Source organism: Mustela nivalis, assembly GCF_964662115.1.
Source record: "Mustela nivalis genome assembly, chromosome: 11".
NCBI classification, from domain to species: Eukaryota; Metazoa; Chordata; class Mammalia; order Carnivora; family Mustelidae; genus Mustela; species Mustela nivalis.
The window spans coordinates 4,516,841-4,543,594 of NC_139030.1; the positions used below are offsets into that span (position 1 = coordinate 4,516,841).

At 41.9% G+C, this 26,754-nt stretch overlaps 1 long non-coding RNA gene across 1 annotated transcript; it reads left to right on the top strand.

Moving 5' to 3' along the window:
* Nucleotides 1-465: 465 nt before the first annotated feature.
* LOC309843475 lies at nt 466-25,301 on the top strand. Its single transcript, XR_014300149.1, has 4 exons — nt 466-506; nt 20,770-20,871; nt 22,633-22,859; nt 24,828-25,301. It is a non-coding gene; the product is annotated as an uncharacterized lncRNA (long non-coding RNA).
* Nucleotides 25,302-26,754: the final 1,453 nt, after the last annotated feature.

A 26,754-nucleotide genomic window follows, 5' to 3' on the forward strand; every position in this document is an offset into this window, starting at 1 on the left:
ACATTTAGATATAGCCTTAAGAGAAACACATACTGGCAACAGGCCTTTGGGGGAGAGGAAGATATATGACCTTGAAGCTGAGCAGCTGGGGATGCCTAACCCGCTCACGGTAGAATGCCACCTGCTTCCCTTTCCCGTTATCTCCCCTTTCTCCTCCCAAAAGGGCCTGTTGCTAGTTAGATAAGTCCTTTGAATGTGCTTGCTTAACTATAAACTTAGCCCTCCTTCTTGTTTGTCCACAAGACATATGACTAATGTTTGACCTTCATCAGCTCTTCTGTTGGTCATTGTTTCTAACTAATAAAAGTGAGACTGAGGAGTTGCTCAGGGCAGCAGTCTTTTCTATGGTTGTCCCATGCTCCCTTTCTCTTGCAGCTGACTTTTTTGTGCCTCATTCTTCCCCTGTTCACCAACTGGAAGCGGCAAGTGCAGCCCAGAAAGGGACCAGAAATGCAACAGAAGAAGCCCCAACGTGAGTTTTGCATGGCTGTGCCTTTTTCCCACTGGTGAGTTGTGGGTACTTATTGCAGGGTATGGGTAATCTAGAGAGCACAAACGATTATCACCCTTATGTTTGCCTACTGAGACAACTCCAAAAGGTGGGAGGAGTAAAAGTCAGTGAGGGCCAACTCATGGAGCTTTTAAAGGTAATTAAAGAACATTGCTCCTGGTTCCCTATATTAGGAACTTTAGATTTACAAACATGGGAAAAAGTAGGTCATGAGTTAAAACTTTTGTACACTAAAGGAAAACCAATTCCAATTAGTATATGGCCTACTTGGACCCTCATTTGCTCCATTCTGGAGCCCTTACAAACCCCTGATTCAGAGAGCAATAATGAATATTCAGGAGAAACTAAAAAAAGAGGAACCTGACCATGCCATCCAGGAGGAGAAAGAAATTACTAAGGCCATCAAAAAAGAATATATAAAGAAGGAATCTCCTCCTCCTCCTCCTCCAATAAAGACAAAAGGTGCCAAAGGCACTGCGGACATCAGCTCCACCATCCTATAAGAAGGCACCATTCAGTGAAAAAGATGAAAAGTACATGCTATCAGCCATTCAAAGAGGCCTCCTTGAAGCACAGCGAGCGGGAGACCTAGATGCCTTACATTTTAATTTCCCGGTTATTATTACAGAACATGTCCTTCCAGGACATGATCCTAACAACCCTAATGGTGTCTATGAGGCCAAGCATGAGCCATTTCCCTTCAAATTATTGAAGGAACTAAAACAAGCAGTACAAAACTATGGAGTTAATTCTCCATTTACAATGGGAATCATTCAAGGCATCGCAAAAAGCAATCGACTTATTCCGATTGATTGGTCACTGTTAGCAAAAACAGTTCTATCTTCAAGTGAGTTCTTACAATTTAAAACATGGTGGCAAGATTAGGCAGAAACAACAGCTGCCCATAACAGAGCTATTAATGTTTCCTATTTCCATGAACAACTCATGAGTGTTGGGCCATGGGCCCGGGTGCAAGACCAGGTACTAATGAATGATCAAGCTATTGAACAGCTCCAGCGTTGCTGTTTGAGAGCCTGGGAGAGAATAGAATCCCAAGGAGAGAAGTGCTCTTCTTTTCAAAAGGTGGTACAAGGTCCAAAACAACCCTATACTATTTTATTGCAAGATTACAAGAGGCTATCGAAAGACAGATAAATAATCTTGAGGCTGCTGATACATTCTTCAGCTGTTGGCTTATGAGAATGCTAATTCTGATTGTAAGAAATTGATAGCAACCTTTAAAGGCAAGGGAACATCGACAGATTATATTAAGCTATGCCAAGGAGAAGGAACAGAGATCTATAAAGCTGATTTGTTAGCTCAAGCCACAGCTGCTCTGACCACCGGAAAATTTAAAGGACAATGTTTCAACTGTAAGCAAGCAGGGCATACTAAAGCTCAATATAGGGAAAAGGGAAAATTCCCTCTGCAAAATGTAAAAAATAAAACACCTGGTCTCTGTCCTAAATGTAAAAAGAGAAATCATTGGGCAAGTCAATGTCATTCCAAATTTAGCAAGGATGGATCCCCCCTTCAAGGAAACTTATTTTGGGGCAAGCCCTCAGCCCCGAAAAACAAGGGGGACAATTCTCCCATAACACCCAGCTTTCAGACAAATGTACAATTTTAAATTTATTACATGCCACATGTAATAGTAGTGCTGGATTAGATATTCCCATTCCCAAAGATTATTTTTTAATGCCTACCAAGCTTCCCATTAAAATTCCAACTAATATTTATGGTCCTTTACCAAAGGGGACCACTGGGTTACTTTTAGGGAGATCTATCCTTACTTCAAAGGGAGTACTAGTTCACACTGGCATTATTGATTCAGATTATGTGAAATTTTAGTGATGTTAACTACTGTGGCTCCATACTGTTTTCAAAAAGGAGACTGCATTGCTCAGTTTTTACTTTTACCCTAGCTCTGGGGTCAATCTAAAAATAAACAAAGAAACTCCATTGGGTTTGGAAGTACTGGAAAAACTGGAGCATATTAAACTGAGAAAATTTATCAAGACAGACCAGTTTGTCATCTTAAAATATAAGGAAAGGAATTTTTGGGTCTAATTGATACTGGAGCTGATGTCTCTATCATAAGCTCATTACATTGTCCTAAAAAATGGCCATCTAATTCCTCTTCTGCTACTATTACAGGATTAGGACAGGCTGGCAATGTGAGTCAAAGCTCCAATATTCTTTTCTGTGAAGGACCTGAGGGTCAAAAGTGTTATCTACAGCCATATATTGTAGACTTTGGGGGTGAGATTTACTAAGTCAATGGGAACCTCTCTGGTTATACCTTCCCCTAAGGAGGATTCCCAAATTTTTCACTGAGGGCCACTGCTCCTGAACCCATTAAGTTAAATGGGAAGAATGACAAACCCATTTGGGTGGAGCAGTGGCACTTAGCACAAGAGAAATTACTCACTTTGCAAACCCTAGTAGAGGAACAAATAAAAAGGGGACATATTGAAGAATCTCACGGTCCTTGGAATTCACCAATTTTTGTTATTAAGAAAAAATCAGGAAAATGGAGACTTTTAACAGACCTATGTGTGGTTGCTTCTGCTATTAAACCCATGGGGTCTCTCCAACCTGGATTGCCTTCATCTAATCTAGTCCCACACAAATGGCCAATAATTATCATAGATTTACAGGATTGCTTTTATACTATACCACTTGCTAAGGAAGACTGTCCCCGTTTTGCTTTCACTATTCCCAGTGTAAATTTTTAAAAACCAGCCAAACGATATCAATGGAAAATTCTTCCACAGGGAACGTTAACTAGCCCCACTATCCGTCAGGACTATGTGGCAAAAGTTACACAGCCAGTTAGAAATCAATTTCCACAAAATGATCTTGTCCATTATATGGATGACATATTATGTGCAGCCTCTGACAACATGCAATTGCAGGATGCATTCAGAATGCTTCAATTGCAATTTGAAAAACACAAACTAATTATAGCTCCAGAAGAAATAAAAGTCACCACACCTTTCTCATATTTGGGGTTCATTATGGACAGGACCTCAGTTAAACCACAAAAAGTTTAAATCTGTAGAGATAAAATGACAACCTTGAATGATTTGTAAAAATTCTTGGGAGACATTAATTGAATAAGACCTAAAATTGGAATTCCCACTTGTGCTTTACAGCATCTATTTGCCTCTTTAAAGGGAGATCCTAATTTAAACAGCCCTAAGACCCTATCAAAAGAGGCCTTAAAAGAATTACAATTTGTTGAAAGCCAGATTCATTCAATGCAAACGGATAGAGTCCAACCTGAGATACCATTAGATCTTCTCATTGTTCATACCCCACATACACCCACTGGATTAATTATTCAGGAAAAACTAATTATAGAATGGATTTTTCCTCCCAAATAATAGTGTTAAAACACTCACTACCTATATAGGTCATATTGGAAGTATTATTCAATTAGGAAAAAAAAGAACTCGGCAAATACAGGGGTATGATCTGCAGGTTATTGTTCTGCCTTTAAATAAGACTTTAGGCAGCCATGGACCAAGCTAGAGGCGAGGGATCAAACCAGGCCCTGACTCGTGCCTCCTGAATATCAGTTGAATTGCGCTTGAGAAAGAGCCTGAGCTATAGACCCTAAGACTCGCTGACGTGACTGCCTGCACAGATTAGAGGCAAAACTGGGTTGCACATTTAACTGTTACAAGATTACCCTGTACTTGCATGGATTATAAATTGCACCATTGTAAGCTCGTGAATTGCTAGTTAAAGATTAGCTAAGTAGACAAAAGTTACTGGCGTCAGAAGATCCGCTACCAGTGCTTGGGAAATGGGCTTCATGAAAGCTTGAGGGGTTTCATGTGAATGTTATATGTGTATGAGCAATCAACCGAAAAGAGATACTTCCTTATAATTGTTTCTGTTAGCTATATAATGCCTCACAGCCTTGAATAAAATTGGCACTGCTTGGACATCATCCACTGTGTCCCTCTTGTCCACATTTCTTTACAAGTCTTATTCTTTCTCCATTCTCTTACCCTCTGGACCCTGCTTGTGTCATCACACCGGCCACAACATAAGACATAAATTGAAACAGCATTCCAAAATAATTTAAATTGGCAAATTGCCCTTAGTGGCTTTACTGGAAACACTTCTTCTCATTATCCTTCTTTACCTGTTGTTTCCTTTTTAAAACATACTGCTTTTGTCCTTCCTAAAATTACTTCTACAAATCCAGTAAGAGATGCCTCTACTTACTTTTCTGATGGCTCTGTCAAAGGTAAAGGTGATTATTATGGTACTACTTCGAAGATCATATCTACTACCGGTCTCTCAGCACAAAAATCAGAATTAATTGTGGTTATTACATTGTTTCAAAATGTTTCTTCTGCATTTAATCTATTATCTAATTCTTTATATGCAGTGTATGTTTTACAGCATATCAAAACTACTACTGTTTCTACATCTGATGCACTATGCTGGCTCTCATCACGGTAGCCATAAGTCTTCCTGGATGTTATGCACAAATACATAATTTTACTTACTGGGTTTATATACTCAATCCTCCTCTGCTCCATCCAGTAGAGTGGGGAGAGGATATAATACCAATTTATTTAAATATCTCCAAATGGGTACCTGGAATTTTGGATCCTAGATGGCCACTATTGCCCTTAGATGAGGGCACAAATATTAATCTTACCTTAGGATATCAAAAGACCAATATGTATCAGCAATCATTCCAGTTGTCTTATCCCTGATGATCAAAGATGGTTGGTGGACTTTCCTACTGATAATTATCTGACTAAAGCTCAGTTACATTTACTCTCCACTAAAGGACTCCTAGCCAATGAATATCGGGGTTCTAGCTATAACACAGCAGCACCCTCTATTCCCAAATGCAAACTAAGACAAATGTGGTCTGATGAGGGAATTCAACCTTTATGGGAGGATTGTCAAGCTTCTCACCCCAGTATTGTTATTAATGATTCCTATGGAATTGTATGGGACTGGTCCCCTAAGGGGATGGCAGTCACCAATTGCACAGGGAGACCCTGCTCCTCTCATCAAAATTTAAAATGGCAAGTTTTTGATGATCTCATTTTACCACAAACCTTAACCTCAGGAGATGCACCCCTGGTCTGGCTTGGGCAAGGACTTTGTATGCCATCTCCTTTTGCTAATTATCATAAAAGACAAAAGAATTTATGGAAGGTCACCACAGCTTTAAATCACATAAGAGTTTGGAACAGCTCTTATATTCATCTGTCTAATAACTATGCATTTTCTTTTTTCCTAATGGATGAAGAATGGGTATAAGCTTGTGTTAGAGATCCCTATGTTTTTGTTATTGGCAAGATGACTTTTAATCATAGCAAGAGAGAAAAAAGCTGTCTCAAATGTAAAATGCACACCTGTGTAGATGAGAATATTTATACAGACAATTCTATTATTCACATAGCTAGAAGAAGAATAGGCATTTGGTTACCGGTAAAACACCACCGTGTTTGGGAAATCTCTCCAGATATACATATACTTTTAACAGCTTTGAAGGACTGGGTCCATAGAACAAAAAGATTTCCTATAACAACTATTTCAGGAATTATAGCCATTACTGCTACAGCCTACCACTACAGGAATAGCCTTATTTCAAACTGTACAAACCACACAATTTGTACAAAAGTGACATGAGAATGCTAGCAAAGCTTGGAATCAACAAATGATCATAGATCAAAAATTAGATGAAAGTATCTCTGATTTAGAAACAGCCATGATATATATAGGAGATGATGGAATGTTTCTTCTTTCTGTGTTACTCCCCATGTCTATAATGAATCAGAAATATCTTGGAGCAAAATTCGCTGACATATTACTAATCATTATGGTGATAATCTAACGTTAGATATTAAAAAAAATTCAAGATACTATTCAAAGTATTACACACCCATCATTACAATCAGTTCCAGGAGTGAGTTTTTTTTTTTTTAAGGCTTTTATTATTTTTAAATTTCTTTTCAGTGTACCAAAATTCATTGTTTTTTGCACCACACTCAGTGCTCCATGCAATCCATGCCCTCTCTAATACCCAGCACCTGGTTCCCCCAACCTCCCACCCCCCGCCCCTTCAAAACCCTCAGATTCTTTTTCAGAGTCCATAGTCTCTCATGGTTTACCTCACCTTCCAATTTCCCTCAACTCCCTTCTCCTCTCCATCTCCCCTTGTCCTCCATGCTATTTGTTATGCTCCACAAATAAGTGAAACCATATGATAATTGACTCTCTCTGCTTGACTTATTTCACTCAGCATAATCTCTTCCAGTCCCGTCCATGTTGCTACAAAAGTTGGGTATTCATCCTTTCTAATGGAGGCATAATACTCCATAGTGTCTATGGACCACATCTTCCTTATCCATTTGTCTGTTGAAGTGCATCTTGGTTCTTTCCACAATTTGGTGATCATGGCCATTGCTGCTATGAACATTGGGGTATAGATGGCCCTTCTTTTCACTACATCTGTGTCTTTTGGGTAAATACCCAGTAGTGCAATTGTAGGGTCATAGGGAAGCTCTTTGTTTAATTTCTTGAAGAATCTCCACACTGTTCTCCAAAGTGGCTGCACCAACTTGCATTCCCACCAGCAGTGTAAGAGGGTTCCCCTTTCTCCACATCCTCTCCAACACACGTTGTTTCCTGTCTTGCTATTTTTGGCCATTCTGACTGGTTTAAGGTGGTATCTCAATGTGGTTTTAATTTGAATCTCCCTGATGGCTAGTGATGATGAACATTTATTTTTAAATTGCAACTTACTCCTTCCTTCAGCACCCTTGATTCTTTTTATCCTGCTTGACTTTTATTCTTTCCCACAGTATTTATGACTTGCAGGTACACCATATTTCATTGCTCATTTATTAGATTTCTTTTTTTTTTGCCTGTCTATGCCTTTTAGAATATGTTTTATGATAGAGATATTTGCCTCTTTTGCTCATTAATATTGCTCAAGTACCTAGAAAAATAATGTAGATAGTAGGCACTCAAAATATATATATATATATAAAATATATAAAATATATGTAAATATAAAATATATATTTATATAAATATAAATATATATGTATATATATATATGTGTGTGTGTATATATATATATATATATATAATGAATTAGATCTTAAAACAACTCTCTGTGACAGGTATTACTATTATTACCTTCAGGTTACAAATGAACAAACATATTTACAAAGAGATAAGCAACTTTTCTTGATTGTTCAAATAATAACTGACAAAGCATTGAGTCAAATACAGGTAGTATGACTACAGAATCTGAGCTCAACAATGATGCAATATTGCTTTGTTCTGAGAGAGAGGAAAAGCAACTTGTGAACCTAAAACTTTCATATTGCCTGTAAAGACAGATAACCCCTCTTAAAAGTTTTGTTTCTCTGTCACATTACTATGTCTATAGAAGTTTAAGCATACATTTGCAGAATTTTCAGAAAAATACAATATTAAAAGAAATGAGTCCATCACACAGATGCAAACTTTACATTTAAGTATTGCTAAATTTTCCCCTCAAATAATTTAAGTAATATCCCTCATCCCAGGATTCTAACATTTTTCCTTAGCAGTTGAAAATCTCAACAGTAGAAAGGATTCAAATAAAATTAATAAGGTTCTTTTTAGTTCATCTTTATAGAAAAATCTTTAGCAAACAGAATAACTCAGAGTTTTAAATTGATGACTCTTTGGAGGTTTTCCAGCACTGTACTCAATATTTGGGCTAGTTCATTATTCCTCATGGATTTTAATTTCACTAAAATACACATTTACCAGTCAAGTTTCACATCAAAATCTGGGTCAAAATGATCTAAGCTTGAAAGAAACTAACAAAAGTAAGGAAATAATTGCATGATAAAATTGGGGAATTTCTGAGCAAGTTCATTGTCACTTTGAATGCTTTTTAAAAAATTTTATTTATTTACTTGACAGAGAGAGAGCAGGAGAGCACAGCAGGAGGAGTGGCAGAGGGAACAGGAGGCTCTCCGCTGTGCCAGGAGCTTGATATTGGGCTGGATCCCAGGACCCTGGGGTCATGACCTGAGTTGAAGTCAGATGCTTAACGAACTGAGCCAAACAGGCGCCCCACCACTATGAATGCTTTTATTATTATTATTTAATTTTAGTTTTTTTTAATTTATTTTCAGAAAAACAGTATTCATTATTTTTTCAGCACACCCAGTGCTCCATGCAATCCGTGCCCTCTATAATACCCAACACCTGGTACCCCAACATCCCGCCCCCCCCGCCACTTCAAGCCCCTCAGATTGTTTTTCAGAGTCCATAGTCTCTCATGATTCACCTCCCCTTCCAATTTACCCCAACTCCCTTCTCCTCTCTAACACCCCTTGTTGTCCATGCTATTTGTTATGCTCCACAAATAAGTGAAAACAGATGAAAATTGACTCTCTCTGCTTGACTTATTTTACTCAGCATAATTGCTTCCAGTCCCGTCCATGTTGCTACAAAAGTTGGGTATTCAATCCTTTCTGATGGAGGCATAATACTCCATAGTGTATTTGGACCACATCGTCCTTATCCATTCGTCCGTTGAAGGGCATCTTGGTTCTTTTGACAGTTTGGCGGCTGTGGCCATTGCTGCTCTAAACATTGGGTTACAGATGGCCCTCCTTTTCATGACATCTGTATCTTTGGGGTAAATACCCAGGAGTGCAATGGCAGGGTCATAGGGAAGTTCTATTTTTAATTTCTTGAGGAATCTCCACACTGTTCTCCAAAAAGGCTGCACCAACTTGTATTTCCTCCAACAGTGGAAGAGGGTTCCCCTTTCTCCACATCCTCTCCAACACATGTTGTTTCGTGTTTTGTTAATTTTGGCCGTTCTAACTGGTGTAAGGTGATATCTCAATGTGGTTTTAATTTGAATCTCCCTGAGTGCTAGTGATGATGAACATTTTTTCATGTGTCTGATAGCCATTTGTATGTCTTCATTGGAGAAGTGTCTGTTCATATCTTCTGCCCATTTTTTGATATGTTTGCCTGTTTCATGTGTGTTGAGTTTGAGGAGTTCACTATAGATCCTGGATATCAACCTTTTGTCTGTACTGTCATTTGCAAATATCTTCTCCTATTCCGTGGGTTGCCTCTTTGCTTTTTTTGACTGTTTCCTTTGCTGTGCAGAAGCTTTGATCTTGATGAAGTCCCAAAAGTTTATTTTTGCTTTTGTTTCCTTTGCCTTTGGAGACATATCTTGAAAGAAGTTGCTATGGCTGATATCGAAGAGATTATTGCCTATGTTCTCCTCTAGGATTCTGATGGATTCCTGGCTCATGTTGAGGTCTTTTATCCATTTTGAGTTTATCTTTGTGTACAGTGTAAGAGAATGCTCGAGTTTCATTCTTCTACTTATAGCTGTCCAGTTTTCCCAGCACCATTTATTGAAGAGATTGTCTTTTTTCCACTGTATATTTTTTCCTGTTTTGTTGAAGATTAATTGACCATAGAGTTGAGGGTCCATATCTGGGCTCTCTACTCTGTTCCACTGGTCTATGTGTCTGTTTTTATGCCAGTACCATGCTGTCTTGGTGATCACAGATAAACAAAAGGGGGAGGGAGCCACCAGAAGCGACCGATTAGAAAGTAATACCCCACTATGAATGCTTTTAATAAAACTCTTTCACAGATTGTTTTCCTAATCATCAACTATACTGCAAGAATCATAACAGAAGTGTGCTGGATTAGGAGGAGTAGACCCAAGGTCTAATCCTGGCGCTGTCATTGTCTTACTATATGGCCTCATGTAAATAATTTTTTCTCTCTGTGTCTCAAATATTTCATCAATTGGAGAGAGTTATGGTGTAGCGTCTAATGTGACTTCCAGCGCTTATAACACCTATGAATCCATAAAAAGTGAGAAATCCATCTTTTTTTTTAAAGATTTATTTATTTATTTATTTGACAGAGAGAGAGATCACAAGTAGGCAGAGAGGCAGGCAGAGAGAGAGAGGAGGAAGCAGGCTCCCTGCCGAGCAGAGAGCCCAATGCAGGACTTGATCCCAGGACCCTGAGATCATGACTTGAGCCGAAGGCAGCGGCTTTACAAACTGAGCCACCCAGGTGCCCCACGAAATCCATCTTTAAAGTAAGGTTCTATGAAGCAGATTTTCCACACATCTGAGAATATGTAAGGAACAGGTGGCCCCCAGTTGTCTACCGGCTTCATTTATTTTAAATGAACGATGGAAGGAAGCTCTAAAGGGATAGTTGTTGTACACTTTCCTTGGATACTGTATCAGTCAGTTATCAACATTAAAACCTATAACAAGGGGAGCCTGGGTGGCTCAGTAGGTTAAAGCTTCTGCGTTCAGCTCAAGTCATGATCCTGGGGTCCTGGTTTCAAGCCCCGCATCAGGCTCTCTGCTTGGCAGGGAACCTGCTTCCCTTCCTCTCTCTCTGCCTGCCGTCTGTGCCCACTTGTGATCTCTATCTGTCAAATAAATGGATGGAATCTTTTTTAAAAAATCTATAACAAATCACCCCAAAATACAGTGGCTTCAACAATATACATTTATTCCCATGCTCACAGGTCAAGAGGTTGAATGGCTTTTTGATCTAAGTTGGTTCCACTGGGCACTCTACTTCAGGCTGTGTAGTAGCTAAGCCTCATTCTAGGTTGGGTCATATTTACTTCATGTGATTTGTTCTAGGGACAAAGCTAGTAGGACATCAGCTATTACAAAATTTATCCATGGAAGATTTCTGAACCACAAGAAATAAGCCAAACCATGCAAGGCTTTTGCTTCTGTTATATATGCCAATATACATGGGCCAAGGCAGCTAATGTGGTCAAGCCTAATATTAAGGAGTAAGAAAGTATACTTTCTTGAGGTATGGCATGGATGTAGATGTACGGTAGTGTAGAATTACCAGTAGTAGTCCAATCTGTCACAAAGGCAAGGTGAAGGGACACATATGTGTTCCTGAACCTAGCCTCATGGACTGGTTTGAATGTTATCAAAGGGAAAAAAAATTCCCAATGTTGACAAATCTCCAGGGATTTATCAGGATTCAGTACCTAGTAGGGATTGGACGAACATAGTGTTGTTTTGTTCATTTGAGATCATTACAGTGGTTTATTTAGGGTGAAATTAACTGGTGGCATCACCGTGGGCTAGGAAGCACTGCCATGTGGGACAATAGCAGTATCGATGATACTGGTGGTCTGTGAGTCTCAAGTGCCTCTTTAAGTGATAGCCTTCATTAAAGAATAGAAGGACATGAGCAAATTTATTCATAAACAGATGCTTAATTTTCCTGGGAGGATCTCATTTAAATGAAGACAATAGTAGCTGTTAGGATTGAACCATGTACTCTGCAAATTCATATGCTGAAATCCTAACCCCCAGTATACCCTAAGATGTGACTGTGCTTAAGATAGAGCTTTTAGGGGTACATGGGTGGCTAGGTGGGTTAAGCTTTTGCCTTCAACTCAGGTCATGATCTCAGGGTCCTGGGATTGAGCCCCACATCGGGTACTTGGCTCAGCAGGGAGCCTGCTTCCCCTCTCTCTCTGCCTGTCTCTCTGCCTACTTGTAATGTCTCTCTGTCATATAAACAAATAAAATATTTTTAAAATATTTAAAGAAGCAATTCGGTTAAATTAAATCATTATTAAATAGGTTAAATTAAATCATAATTAAATCCTAATCCCATCCTAGTCAATAAGTCAGATGTCCTTATAGAAATGGAAAGAGACTCCATAGATGGACATGCATAGGGAAAGACCGTGTGAGGACACAGCAAGAAGGTCCTGTCTCCAAGCCAGGAAGAGAAGCTTCAGGAGAAACCAAACCTTACCTTAATTTTGGACTTCCATCTTCCAGAATTCTGAAAAAAATTTTCTGTTGTTTAAGCCATCCAGTCTGGTGGCTGGCATTTTGTTAACAGAGCCCTAGCAACCTAATGGAGATTTTGGCATTGAACAGTAGGGAGCTGCTGTAACAAATACCTACCAATATGGAAGTGACTTTGTGGAAGTGGGTTGGGGAAAGGCTGGAAGAGTTACAAGGTGCATGTAAGAAAAGCCTACATTGACTTGGAGAGACTGTCAGTAGAAGTAAGAACCTTTAAAGGTGATGGTCATGTGGTCTCCGATGGGAATGAAGAATGCTATTAGAAACTGGAGGAAAGGCGACCTTTGTTATAAAGAGGTAAAGTACTTGGCTGAATTGTGCTTAGTGTTTTCTGGAAAACAGAACTTATTTAAATGATTACCTGAGACTTCTAAGAAAAAATGTCAAAGGTGCAATCTGGATTTTTGTTACTGTTTATAGTACAGTGCAAGAGCATAGGGATGATTTTAACAAGGAATTGTTAAATGATTTTTAAGCAAAAAGGAATGAGACTTTGAACACTCAGAAAACTGCCAGCCTATCCACACTGAAAAACACAAGAAAAGTATGATCTGGAGAGAACAAAAATTGTTGGCTGGAAGAAGACTCTGGCAAAGACATTATGGATGTGACTCCTGGCCAGCAAGATAGGAATGAGTAATGTTGAAATTTGAACCAGGGATTAAGTTCTGGAATTTCAGTTTTTAACTCCTAACCTCTCAACTTTCACACTTTGTTATTCACAGAATCTATCTATCCTGTATTCTTTGTGTGTATATATATTATATATATTCATTACATGGGATACAAGTTTGGTAATTTCTCCATCCCCCTGTGGAACATATTTTAAAGGACAAGACATGTGAAATTTAAGAGGAGTGACAGTACTATAAAAATAATAGTACCATATGATTTCAGTTATATGTGGAATCTGAAACCAAACAAACTCTTAAATACAGAGTACAAACTGGTGGTTGCTAAAGGGAAATGTGTAGGTGAATGGGTTAAATAGATGAGAGGTAAAGGGGATGAGAAGTAAAATTTTTTCAATTACAAAATAAATAAGTTACAGAAATGAATAGTACAACATAGGGAACATGGTCAATAATACTGTAACAATGCTGTGTGGTGACAGATGGTGACTACGTTTATCACGATAAGCATCAAGTAATGTACAGAATTATCAAGTCACTCTGTTGTACACCTGAAACTAATATGACATAGTATGTTAATCTACTACAATATTTTTTAAATTTTTTTTAAAGATTATTTATTTATTTGACAGAGAGAGATGACAAGCAGGCAGAGAGGCAGGCAGAGAGAGAGAGGAGGAAGCAGGCTTCCTGCTGAGCAGAGAGCCCGATGCGGGGCTCGACCCCAGGACCCTGGGATCATGACCTGAGCCGAAGGCAGCAGCTTAACCCACTGAGCCACCCAGGTGCCCCAATATTTTTTAAATTTTTAAAATAAAAAGAACAATACCAGTGCTAAGGGTGATTGGAATGTGAAAGGGACATTTCTTAGACTGAGGAGTTTGTGTCTATGAACACAATGTAGAAAGGTTGGGATCTGTGTTTTCTGGAGTTGAGGAGTACCTTGCATTTGCTAGAAAGAGAGGGGTGGATGTCCCTATCCACTGTCAATATTTCATGAGAGTTTTAATATATGGGGGCTAGGTATCATTGGAAAATGTGGATGTCTGAAATTAATTGAAAACTGAGAAGAAATATTTTATCTGTGGTAAACTCATTGGCAGCTTCTAAGAAAGGCACTTATTTCAGCTAAATGATAAGAAAACTCCAGCTGACTGGAGCCATGTGTGAAAAGACTCTTGTCATATTTTCTTAAAAAAAAAAAAAAAGTGTTTTACGGGGCACCTGGATGGCTCAGTTGATTAAGCATCCAACTCTTAGTTTTTGCTCAGGTCATGATCTCAGAGTTGTCAGATCAAGACTTATGTGGGGCTCCCTACTAAGCATGAGGTCTGTTTAGGTTTCTGTTTCTCTCCCTCTGCCTCTGCCCCTCCTCCAACTCATGCACATGCACATCCTCTCTCTATTTCTCTATAATAAATAAAATCTTTTTAAAAATGTGCTTTGTTTTGGTTTGGATTTTTTCATTTTTGAGATTTTGTACATCTGGATTTTCATGTAAATTTGACAATTTTAAATGTCGGGAAGTAGTTAACATTAAGTATGTTGAAGGCAAAGAAAGGTGTCCATGCATGAGACCCAACACCTCATTTGTAATCTCTGACCTGCACAAAGTGATGAAGAAGAAAAGAATAACAAGTTTCATTACAGACCAGCTAAGGCTGGATAACAAAAATATTTAGTGCAGCCAGTAAGCTTGGCCACAATTAGCTGTATGGGATTGGAGGAAAGGGAATAGATAGTTGTAACCAACCTGGAAGTTTTGTTATGTGGGTCTGGCAGGCAGTCAAGAGATGGAAAGAAATCTGTATATGAAAAGAAGGACATTCATGAACCTATTGTTGGCAAGCTGAAATAGCCGGGAGATGCACTCTTTTCTCTTTCAAGGATACGTTTATAGAAAGAATAAATAATAGATATATTAACAGAGATACCAGAATGAGACAAGTGAAGCCCCTAGCGTATAAAATTTAAGGAGCCACTCACATGCAGGGTCATGAAGGTTCATAGTTGAGGCTTGCACAAACCTAGGCGTGAATGTCTCCTGAACTTGTGTGCTCTGGATACATCAATTGCCTCACCTTAGTGCTGGTTCCAGTGTTTATGCTACATCAAAAACAATTATTTATTCATTTCTCAGATAATATTTCTCAGTTTTGGGAATAGCAAATCTTAGTGAAAAACAGTAATGAAAGAGTAGCAAAAAGAAAAAAATATTTAGAAATTAATGGCCCATTTTGTGATGACAAATTTACAACCATTTGCTCCAGTAAACAAATTCCCATTTAGTATTTATAGATTTTCAATTATACTTCCATACTCTGATACGATTTCACTTTCTTGGATTACATATTTATTCATTCAAAGGTCTTTATTGAGTCCCTACCTCATGTGTCATTGTGCTAGGCAATTGATAATATATTGGCCAATAAAACAGAAAAGGTGACTGCCCTTTTGGAGTTGATAAATGAGAGAGAAAGAGGCATTTAATATGTACATAACTAAGTTAATAAGTACTTATTGCGGTAAGGACAATAAAAGAAACAAACACGATGCAGGAATATCCACTATTACTGGTTCATGTTAGAGAATACAGTCAAGGATCACCTCCAAGACCTTTGGCAATGCAGTTTGGTTGAGGAGAATTCCTGCTACAAGTCTCAAGACATTTGAGAAAGTAAACTATATAGCATCTTTTCTTTAAATATTAAAGATGAAATTAAAATAATTCAGGCATGCTTTAAAAAATAGGAAGATATTTTTTCAAGTATGTAGAATAAAATCACAACACATTTTGGTCACACCACAAAGATACTACTAATAAAGTCATTTCTTTCTTTCTCGTTTTGTCTCATGACACACTTTAGTAAAATTCATATTACTCTTTGACTACTCTTCCTCTGCTCTTCTCTTTCTTCTTTCTCTTCTTTCACCTACTCTTCCTTTTTATTCTTACATGTTTAGGATTGATCTAACTTTAATTTCTTCTCATTTAAATCTACTCTTGGAGGGGAGCCTGGGTGGCTCAGTTGTTGAGTTTCAGCTCAGGTCCTGATCTTTGGGGTCCTGGAATCCTGCCCAGAGTTGGACTCTGTGCTCAGCAGGGAGTCTGCTGCAAGATTATCTGCCTCTGCCCAACCCCTGCACACACACACACACACACACACACACACACACACACACACGCGCGCGCGCGCGCGCTGTCTCTCTCTCTCTAATAAAAATTACTTAAATAGATTAAAAAAATGAAAAAATGAAAAAATAAATAAAAGACTAAAAAATAACAATACAAAGAATGCTACTTAGTGTTTTCCCTAAGATCTGAAGCTTTGCAGCCCTCTATTATCAGTAAACTTGAAAAGAGTGAGTTGTTTGTGATGGTCTTCTAGGGAAGGACCTCTTACCCTGATTCCCAGGTATACTTCAGCTAGTGCAAATGCAGCTCTCCTAAGCAGCAGAGACGCCTCCGTGTATGCAGCTCTTGCTGTTTTACTCTGTTTATGCTGTTTTACTCCCTGAAGGCTTGTAGCACCAATGGGTGAGATGAATATGACTGCAACCTGATCTCTACCCAGGCGTTGAAAATTTGCACCCCAGCTCTTCAGTGAACCCTTACAGAAAAACAATGCCTAAGTCTGAACTCCTCAGTTTCTGTGAGAACTCTGTGTTCACCCTGCCAGTGACAAGGCATTTTTACCTCAGTCACATGACTGAGTTCCAATTCCAATTTCTTTGGATTCCTGTGGCACAGACCCACACTCTACCTGCTGGTGTTGTAGGTCTTGCCATGCTTCTGTTTTTTGCTGGACCCCTTTCAGGAAAGTGAGTGCCCACCTGTGCTGTGATTTGGAGTGTATGGCTACATAGAACAGAAAGCCAGCACCTAGCCTCGTGGTTTTCAGCCAGTTTTCCCTAACTGATGTCTGGGAACTCTGAAGCATTTAGGCCAACGTGTTTTTCTCATGAACCCCGGGACCCTAAGATCATGCTGTCACACCTGGGATTACACTCCACTTCACCACTTGAACACTTTTAAGCCAGGAATGTCCCCCATAGTAGTAAACTCCTAAAAGCTTTGATTGTGCTCTTCGCTGTTGATAAAAAACTTTGCGGTAGGCTCCTTTAGCTGGGTGCCTTCCCTCTGCTGTTATCCATAGCTACATCACCCACACAACTTATTCTCACCTGCCACTTGAGCTCTGAAGCTGTAGCAGGCACCAGAGTGGGAGCTGGAGGTAGCTCTTGAGGTGGTTCAGGATCTTGTTTGGGGGCTGGTGCTGTAGGTCCAAGAAGAGAAAGAATCATCACCATGATTGATTTTTCATCTCCCTTCTAAATAAAGGAAAAATTTCCCACCACTCAATGTTGTCTGAGTCCATGAGGAAATCCCTGGGAAGTCTCTCCTGATTACAGGTCAGGGGCACAGGAAATTGAGGGTACTCATTACTCCTGCCCAACCACAGTTGATGGAGGCTCTGTGTGGCCTAAGCTGTTCCCTTCACAGGTCTGTATCAGCCACCCCCTGTCCTCCTCACCTCAGCATCTCTCTGGTTCTCCTCCCTCTGCCCCTCCCCCCTGCTTGTGCTCTTTTCCCTCTAACCAATAAATAAAATCCTAAGAAAATAAAAAAAATTGAGCATAAAGGTGTACATTTTGGCCTTCTAGACCTGGCTAGAAACAATGTCCCATATGTATTTCTTTGTCGTCTTTCTTCTTGTGCTGATGGTGTCAGAGGTGCATGACAACCCAGGGAGTGAGAAGGCCCATGGTAGAGGGACTCTGGGCTCCTGAAAGACTACATGAAGGAATTCAGTCTCCAATCTGAATAGCCACTTGGCACTGTCATGTGGGGGAATCTATGGTGACATGCTACCAAAATTTGGGGAGTTATTTGGTAATTTAGGATAACGTAAAATACCTACAATATGTTGAAATCGCCAAGTTAACTTCAATAGTTATCAGCCTAGAACCTTTAAAAATGACCAAAGAGGCAACTGGTTTCCTCAGTCAATAGGGTACTTGATCATGAGTTTGAGCCCCACATCAGGCATGGAATTTACTTAGGAAACAAAACAAAACAAAACAAAACAAAAGGACTTACACATGACACATGATCAATTAGGCTCAAATAATAGAGCTTGTCAGTGGTGGGATGGATCCAGTCTCCTGTTCATTCAGCCACTGTGCCCTGAGCACTCAGAAGGTACCAGTTCTTATCAGCCAACCAGTTTCTCCCTCTAGGAGGTCAGGGTCTAGAGGGGAAGATGGACAAACATGTAACAAAAACATGAAGGAAATGTGCAATTACTCCACAGGAAAAGAGCAAGGGACTACAGCTAAGCCATGAGCTCCACCAAATGAGGGGTCTGATAAGGCTGTGCTGAGATGACATTGAGAATTCCTATGGCAGGAAAAGAAGGAGACAGCCCTGCACAAATCTGAGTATATGTAGCCTGACAGAAGGCACCATGATGCAGAGGATTGGAGGCAGAATTTGATGTTCCCAGAATGGAGGTTAGAAAGGAGGCCAGGGTGGCCAGAGGAAGCTGAGGAGGAGAGCAGAGAGGATGGGTAGGAGGGCCAGGGCCCAGGACAGGTGGACAGTATCAGTACCCTGCTCCCAGTGCTGTGTGACCACATTACCCCACACTCAATGGTTTAATCAACACTGTCTCTCAGTCTCAGAGGATCAGGAATCCAGCAATGCACAGCTGAGGGTTCCTGCCAGAGTCTCTCAGTAGGTTGGGGCTGTTGACAACACCAAGGCAGGACCTGCTTCACTGAGAACCTGAGCTCCCTGAGGGGTGTTGGCAGGTTTCAGTCCATCAACTGCAGGTCAACAACCCAGGCCATGTGTGTGTGTCTGTGTCATGGTTCAACATAGGGGCTTATACCCCACTGTGGGGATCTGAGAGAGAAGGTGGGCAGAGTCAGCATGGTGCTGGGCACTTAGTTTTCATGACTAAATCTCAGAAGGGGCATTGGGTCATGTTGCCATGTTCTGTGGAATGTAAGTGAATCACTAAGTCCAGACCACTTTTCAGGGGAGGAGGACACAAGGATGTGTACACAAGGACTCCTTAGGAATCTAAGGGAGCCACTGAGGGTGGAAGGTGAAGACCCCTGCAGGATCCGTGCCTTGCCTAGATTCACAGTCTGGTAAGAAGGCTTACCAAGCATGAACCCAACTCTCTGAGTGTCCTCAAAGGTGGGGTCCTGGATGCACCTAGCCCTTCACTGGGGGCTCTAGAAAAGGTTGTCTTGGTAGAATGGCTACACACAGGGAAATGGTATGGGGGTGAAAGTGAGCATTAATATCCTAGAGACATTCCCTAAATTCTTATCTGAGGGAGAGGCCAGGTCATGGCAACCCACTGAGTGGGCCCCTATACACATCACACCCATTGGAAAGGAGGTAATGGCTTGCATCACAGGACAGGCAGTCTCTAGGGATAAGGGCGGTTTCTGACCATCGAGGGCCAAGGATCCAATCCCTTCTTTAGGGTTTGCATTGGAAATTAGAAAGCCCAAGATCTTGGGAAGTTACTGTCCATCCCTCTGTCAATGGGGCTGTCATCTTCTGGGACTCCAGAATTTTAGCACTAATGAACACATGTGGGCACACAGGAATGAGTGTGCATATGCACATACACACACACACACCCCAGTAGGGACTGTGGGGTGGGATCTGACTAGTAGCAGTCTCAGAGAAGGTGAGAAGAAAATGTGGTTGGAGGTTTTTGTCTACATGTGACACCACTCGTCCAATATCATAGGTATTATCCCACATATGCCTGTGGATATCTAGAGGAAGTACATGCTAGAATCATCTGTATTGTAGACAAGATGCAGACCACTCCCGACAGGGATGATAGCTTATACAGGGTCAAAAACAGTAAGAGTGGAGATTTGTGTCTGAAGCCAGGTGGGGCTCTTTCTGCACCCAGACCTTCCTTGGGGGCCTGTGGAGAATGGTGTGTTGGTGTCACTGTGTACAGATGTGGTCTTGCATGCAGAAAGGCAATGAGCAGACAGCAACCCAGAGCACTGTTTGTGTAGGTGTCAATCCAGGAGTGGACATGGGGAGGTGATCCCAGGCAGTGAAGTCACTTCCTGGACCATAGATCTCAACAGAACTTGGAACCCTTCCAACCAGGCGCCCACATTCTAGTGTAGTTCAGTATCAGAGTTACTTGGCTGGAGACATCCGATACTGAAAGATGTTCTCTTGTTGCTTGCTTACTTCCCGGGACTGTGGCTTCCAAAAACCCTAGCAGAATGGCTTTTTCACGTGCTGCAAACATTGGCTCAAACCTTGCCTACATAAGAGCAGTGTAGGTGATGCCAATTCACTTCTCTGAACCATCCCAGGTCAGCCCCACCCCCTCCTCTTGAGTTCCAGGGAAAGAGGGGTATGTGGGTGTTCCCGTCCCTGGGATGGAGGAGGTTGAGGACAGTGGATATCCTGGTGATCCCTTCATTTTCACATCAATGTCTTGGTAGGCAGGGTGGAAAGAGGATTCCCGAGGTGCCTCTTACCTGTGCCAGAGCACATCCAAGGCCCTGAAGCTGTGTCACATTTCTCTCCGTGGTGGAGGTGTGTGCATACTGGGGAGTTGTGTGTCTGGAATAGAGTTCCCTGGGTCTGAGGACCAGCAATGGCAGCCAGATAGGGCTCTGAGACCTCCTGCCTGGTTGCCAGTCTCTGTCTTTACAGAGCTCCACACGGAAGATGGAGCAGGGGCTGAGTGAAGAGATCTTCTTCTCTACCTCCTTGAAGGTGCCCCACACTGCCAACAGAGTCCAGCGCTGGCTCAGGGTGAGTACAGGTGCTGGGGAGAACAAACTCCCAGGGCGCTGATGCAGAACAAAAGGCCTCACTACCTAGAAGCCAGTCTGGGCTCCCTCCTAGAGTCCGATGTCCACATGAACTCGCATTCCATCTCTTTCCCAAACTTGCCCTCATGGCCCTGCCTCTGTCTTGGCTAGAGGCAGAGTCATTGTCCACATATTTGTAGGAATATGAGAAAAGAGATTTTAAGATGTCTCATCCCATTCATCTAGAATCCTTTTGCACTGTACTATGCATTTTCTTAACTAGTGCTTTCAAGTGTCCCTGTTGGCCTATCCATCCTTCCCCAACTTCTGCAAGTCTTGAACATGATCATGGTGCATTGAGAGACTTTTACCTAATGAGACATGGGGCCCATGGTACTATGTCTCTTGATCTGCCTTTTGGTTGTGAAAGAACAGATCCCTGGGCCCCTCCAGAGTCAGGAGCAGGGGCCTCATTGTGCTGCACAACATTCCAGAAGGCCAACCATTTATCACAGCCACTGGTTCCTTTATTGATGCAGAACTTGGATGTGACTCCCTTCTGTTGCCAACTCAGTGTTACATCCTACATACTACATGTCCTAATATCCTGAGCCCTTTATCTAAAGCATCTCTGTGTTGTCATCTCAAGAAAGGTATATGCTTTCAGAAATCATAGGATCCATGCCTTTCATCCAGGGAGGTGCTATCAACACTCAGCTCACAATATGACCTGACATACTATCAAGTTCAGACATCACTTGCTTCAATTCTTTGTATGGATGCCAAGAATATTTTTTTTTCTTTTTCTTTCTTTCTTTTTTTTTTTTAGTTAAGTAATTATATTGAATATAAATTCTCAAGGAATCATTTGCCATTATAATATGCTACAGTGATCATTCTGTCATGAATATCAGTCCATTCAGCATAACAGTATTCATTGTTTTTGCACCACACCCAGTGCTCCATGCAATCCATGCCCTCTCCAATACCCACCACCTGGTTCCCCCAACCTCCCACACTGTTGGTGGGAATGTAAGTTGGTGCAGCCACTTTGAAGAACAGTGTGGAGATTCCTCAAGAAATTAAAAATAGAGCTTCCCTATGACCCTGACTTTGCACTACTGGGTATTTACCCCAAAGATACAGATGTTGTGAAAAGAAGGGCCATCTGTACCCCAATGTTTATAGCAGCAATGGCCACAGTGGCCAAACTGTGGAAAGAACCAAGATGCCCTTCAACGGACGAATGGATAAGGAAGATGTGGTCCATATACACTATGGAGTATTATGCCTCAATCAGAAAGGATGAATACCCAACTTTTGTATCAACAGGGACGGGACTGGAAGAGATTATGCTGATTGAAAAAAGTCAAGCAGAGAGAGTCAGTTATCATATGGTTTCACTTTTTTTCTCTTTTTTTAATAATTTATTAACTGATTGGTTGATTGATTTGAGAAAGAGGCAGGGGGAGAGTTGGGAGAATCAGAGCGAGAGACAGAATCCTCAAGCAGACACTGCCCTAAGTATGCAGCCCACGAGGAGCTGTCTCAGGATATTGACGTCATGACCTGAACAAATACCAAGACTCTTTTGATTAACTCAATGAACCACTGAGTCACCTTATTCTTTTTATGCTTATGGGCCCACTTGTCCCACCTCTTGCCATAAGTCACTGAGATGTTGGGGGTTCAATCTGCCCTTCAACCCCCAACCTTCCTGGTGGCTACAGCACTGATTCATGTTTCCTCTGATCCACCTCAGGAAGAGGAATGAGACCTGCATGCTGTGGACCAACCAGGTCAACTCACTAGAGACACAAATCAAACACTTCTTGCCCATCCTCCTAGGAAGAGATCTAAGCTACGTCCACATGTTCCTGGGAGCATATAGAGTCTTTGCCACCACCCAAGATGTGTTAGACCTCCTGTTTGCCAAAGAATTCTGGACCACCGAAAAGAAAACAAAAACAAAAACCTCCTGTTTGCTAGGTGAGCACCCTGCCCCTAACTGCCCAGTGGGATTTGGCCACCACTTGGTTGTGAGTTTCGGGAATGTCCCCACATTTCCCCAAGACTCAGTTTTCTCCTCTGGGGCAGAGTTATTACAGGGACTCAGTGGGTTCTTGTAGGGAAACTACACTTGGGTGCCTGGGCCTGTGGAAAGGTATGCTAGAGGGGCTGTGGTCATACTCATTTATAATTGTCCTGCTCCTTATGAAGAAGCTTCTGCCTCATACCTCAGTATAACTATGGTCTTCACTGGGCTCTTTTACCATTTAAAGGGATATCTGAGGCTCCATCTGGGGTCTGTGTCTGGGTGAAACCAGAGCAGGGATCCCCGGGGGTGAACAGCGGGCTAGGCCCACTCAGATCTGGGCTGGGCTGGTAGGGACCCTTTCATTCATTCATCAAACATTCAGGAAGCCCAACTCAGTGCATACTCTTTCTTGGAGCTGAATGTGATCCCTGCACAGAACAGATAGCACCCCAGGGCTCCAGACTAGTCAGGGTCAGACAGTGACACTGGATACAATGAGAGGTAGCGTCCACAGGACATTTCATGTGATGCCCCTGGCCTCCTCTAGATATGGGTGCATTCTTTCCAACTCTAATGAGGTTGGCAGAGCCCAGGAGAAGTGGAACATGTGAGTGAGCTTTGGCTGATACAGGAGGATCTTACCTCTTCACTAGGGCAGTGAGGGTACTGTGAGTTGGAGGGACTTTTGGACCTTCAACTATACATCTAAGGTTTCTGTTTTAGGGTAAATATCTGCGAACTTCTTCTAGAGAATGGGAAATAGTCCTGAGGAGCTGTGGGTGGGGTGTGAGAACTGTGGGAGAGCTGAGGGGGCTAAAGGACAGCTTTAGCCCCTAAGAGAGTCATTCCCAAACCTCCCAACCAGCCCTGTCTCTACCCCAATCCTGGGACCCAGAACAGATGATGTGGGAACCATCACATTCAGCAAGCTGTTGAAACTTGGATACTGGGTGCTCAGGAGACCCAGTGATAGCTCAGGGACCAGACATCCCACACCCTGTAGGAGATAAGGGTCAGTGGAAGGAGACCCACTCATGGCACCTGGAAAATGAGGCAGCATGGACATGGGAGGTAAATTTTGAGGTATTGGGACAGTCCTGGGAAGGTCTAGCTAACAACAGTTCCTTTGTTCCCTTTTCGATTGGATCTTCTCACAGCAATGGTGTATGCAGTGAGAACAATGAACAGGCCAGACACTACCCCACCTTGGCCACAAGCAGATGAATTCATGTGGCACATGGACAATGATAGAGACTGAGGAGTGAGTTCAGCTCCCCTCAGAAGGACAGAAATGCTCACAACATTGATCAAGGACTCCTGCTCATAGAGATTTTTGCCAGCTTTTCATCTGTGACCAGGCCTGTCTCAGGCAGGACTGCCAGATCACAGGAGGACAAGGAGTAGGACTGGTCTCTGACAGGAACTGGAATTCCAGGAACAGGTTCCCACAGGGGTTCCCTGGGATATTGATTGGAAAGGGTGCCCTGTCCTCTGACTCCTCTGCCTACTTTCTGACACCAGGGCCCTCTATTCCATCTTGAGCATATGGATAGAACAATATCCCGAGGATTGTGTCAAGCACCCAGAATTTCCCAGCCTGAATATGCTGATGGCTTACATGGGGCTCCGTATGCCAGACAGTCCTGAAAAGCCAGGCCCATCTTCTGCTCTCACAGCTGCAACACCTTAGGTCCATGGAGCAAGAGGCTGGGGGTGAGGAGGACAGGGGGTGATAGGTATGCCTGTGAGGAGGGGACAGGGTGGGCCACACTGAGCAAGCCTCCATAGAGTGCAGTTGGGCTGAGAGTAGTGAGTATTCTCAGATTCCTGTAGCTATTGGTTTGAGTCGGGGAGACCTTCCACAGATTGGTTCTTGGATTCAGATGACATTGAGTGGTGGGAAAAGTTCCTTTTTTTAGAAGGCACATGGGAAGTCAATCATGCTGATGATACTTTCTCTTCGTGGAGCTGCAACACCAGCCCAGAACAAGATCCTGACCCATCTCAGGAACTCACCCCAGCTCCCACTGTGGCACCTGCTGTATCTTCAGAGCCTAAGCTGGCCCAACCCATCTCTGCTGCTGGAGCTCACCAGTCAAGAAGAGCAATGACACCACCTGCCCTGTTGAGTACAGTGCAGTTGGTAGTCAGGGCTCTAATTCACTCTTCTGACCTGGAAGAGCCACATGCCCCTTTGTCTGACCTGGAGGTCAAGCAGGGTCCTGCCCCTGCAACTGGGGTTCCTGGAGGGCCTGAACTACCACCTGCCTTAGTGGAACAACCATCCTCAGCCCCCAAGCAACAGCTTGAGCTGGCTTCAGTCTCAAAGGATGTCTTCGCCTCCCCTGTCATTCTCCTGTTTGTAAATTCTGTGATTTTTATACACCTGTATAATGGCCTAAAATATTTTGTTCTTTAAAATAGAATTTGACTTTACATAAAAATTTTATATGATCCTTTTCAATGACATATCAAGGTGCCACTAGGTATATTAGGAGTGTTCCGCCAATCATTAACTTTTGGAACATTTCCATCCCAAAGATAGCTGTACTAGTAATCACTCACTGCTCATTACCTCACCTCAGTCCCCCAAACCACTGCTCTCTCTGTCTCTGGTACTTTACCTCATCTGAGATGTTCATGTGCTTGGAATCTTACAATATGGCCTTCTGTATCTGGCTGCAGAACATAAGATTGATTCATAATTTTCCTTCACTTTTTATACAAATAACATTTTATTACAAAGAATGTTACTGAAAGAACAAAGACCACAAGAAGCCCCCAGATGAATTATTTTCAATATGTGGGATAGGGTTCCCTTTTTTAAGGATGCCTTGAAAGGTGAAAACCACAAGAGAAATGTCTGGATCCATGAGACATCTTTAATTTCTTTCATTTTCCTGGATAGGCCACATTTAAACTATTCTAATGGGAATGTTATAAAATATTAAAATCATACCTTAATTATTCCCATTTATTACTAACAAGTTAGGTAATAAAGTAAATAGTACTTTAGATTTTAGCCAGACTATGTTTATTTAGTAAATAATGATTTAAATATGAAGAAAAGAAGACACCTTTCTTTTACCAAGAAATAATCACCCATAACACACGATGTCCATTTTCTCCACCATTCCATCTGAGTGTAGTGTGTGTGTATGTGTGTGTGTGTGTGTGTGTGTGCCCGTGTGTGTGTGACAGGATGGGGCAGGGAAGGTTCCATGGCTGGGCTCTTATTGTACCTGATGTCCTCACAGTGGACAGGCACTGTCGCTGCTGTTCCCTTGGGCATTCTCAGTGACAACACTCAAGGTACCATCTGTTGAACAACAGAGCCATTTCCAATTATTTGACTCTCATAATTAAAGTAATAAGCATGTCTGTGCCATAAATCTCTGTTTCTTTAGGACTAGTTCCTATAAGAACCATTACTGGAACACACTTTAACCACATTTTTGGAGGACAGCCTGCAGGCTCCTCTGTGCTCTCTAAGGGGCAGCCTTGCTCTGGAAAGGAGGGATCCCATTTTGCATAGATGAAACCTGAAATCATGAGGAGGACAAGCCAGCAGTGAGGTCACTGGTACTGAGAGAGACCATAGAGCTACAAAGAGCCTGCCCACAATCCCCTCATGTGTCCTCCCCCACAAGCTTCCCTGCCGCATGTCCTGGAACACACCTCACCCAGACCCGGTCCAGTGAAATGCTCCAGCCACTCCAGCCCATTGTGATTCATAACTCAGATTCTAACTAGAACAACCAGGCCCTGCTCCAGGCCAGTAGAGGAGTGTAGGCCAGGCCAATCCTGCCAGGCTGCTTCCTGTCCTCCCTGGCTGAACTCCATCCT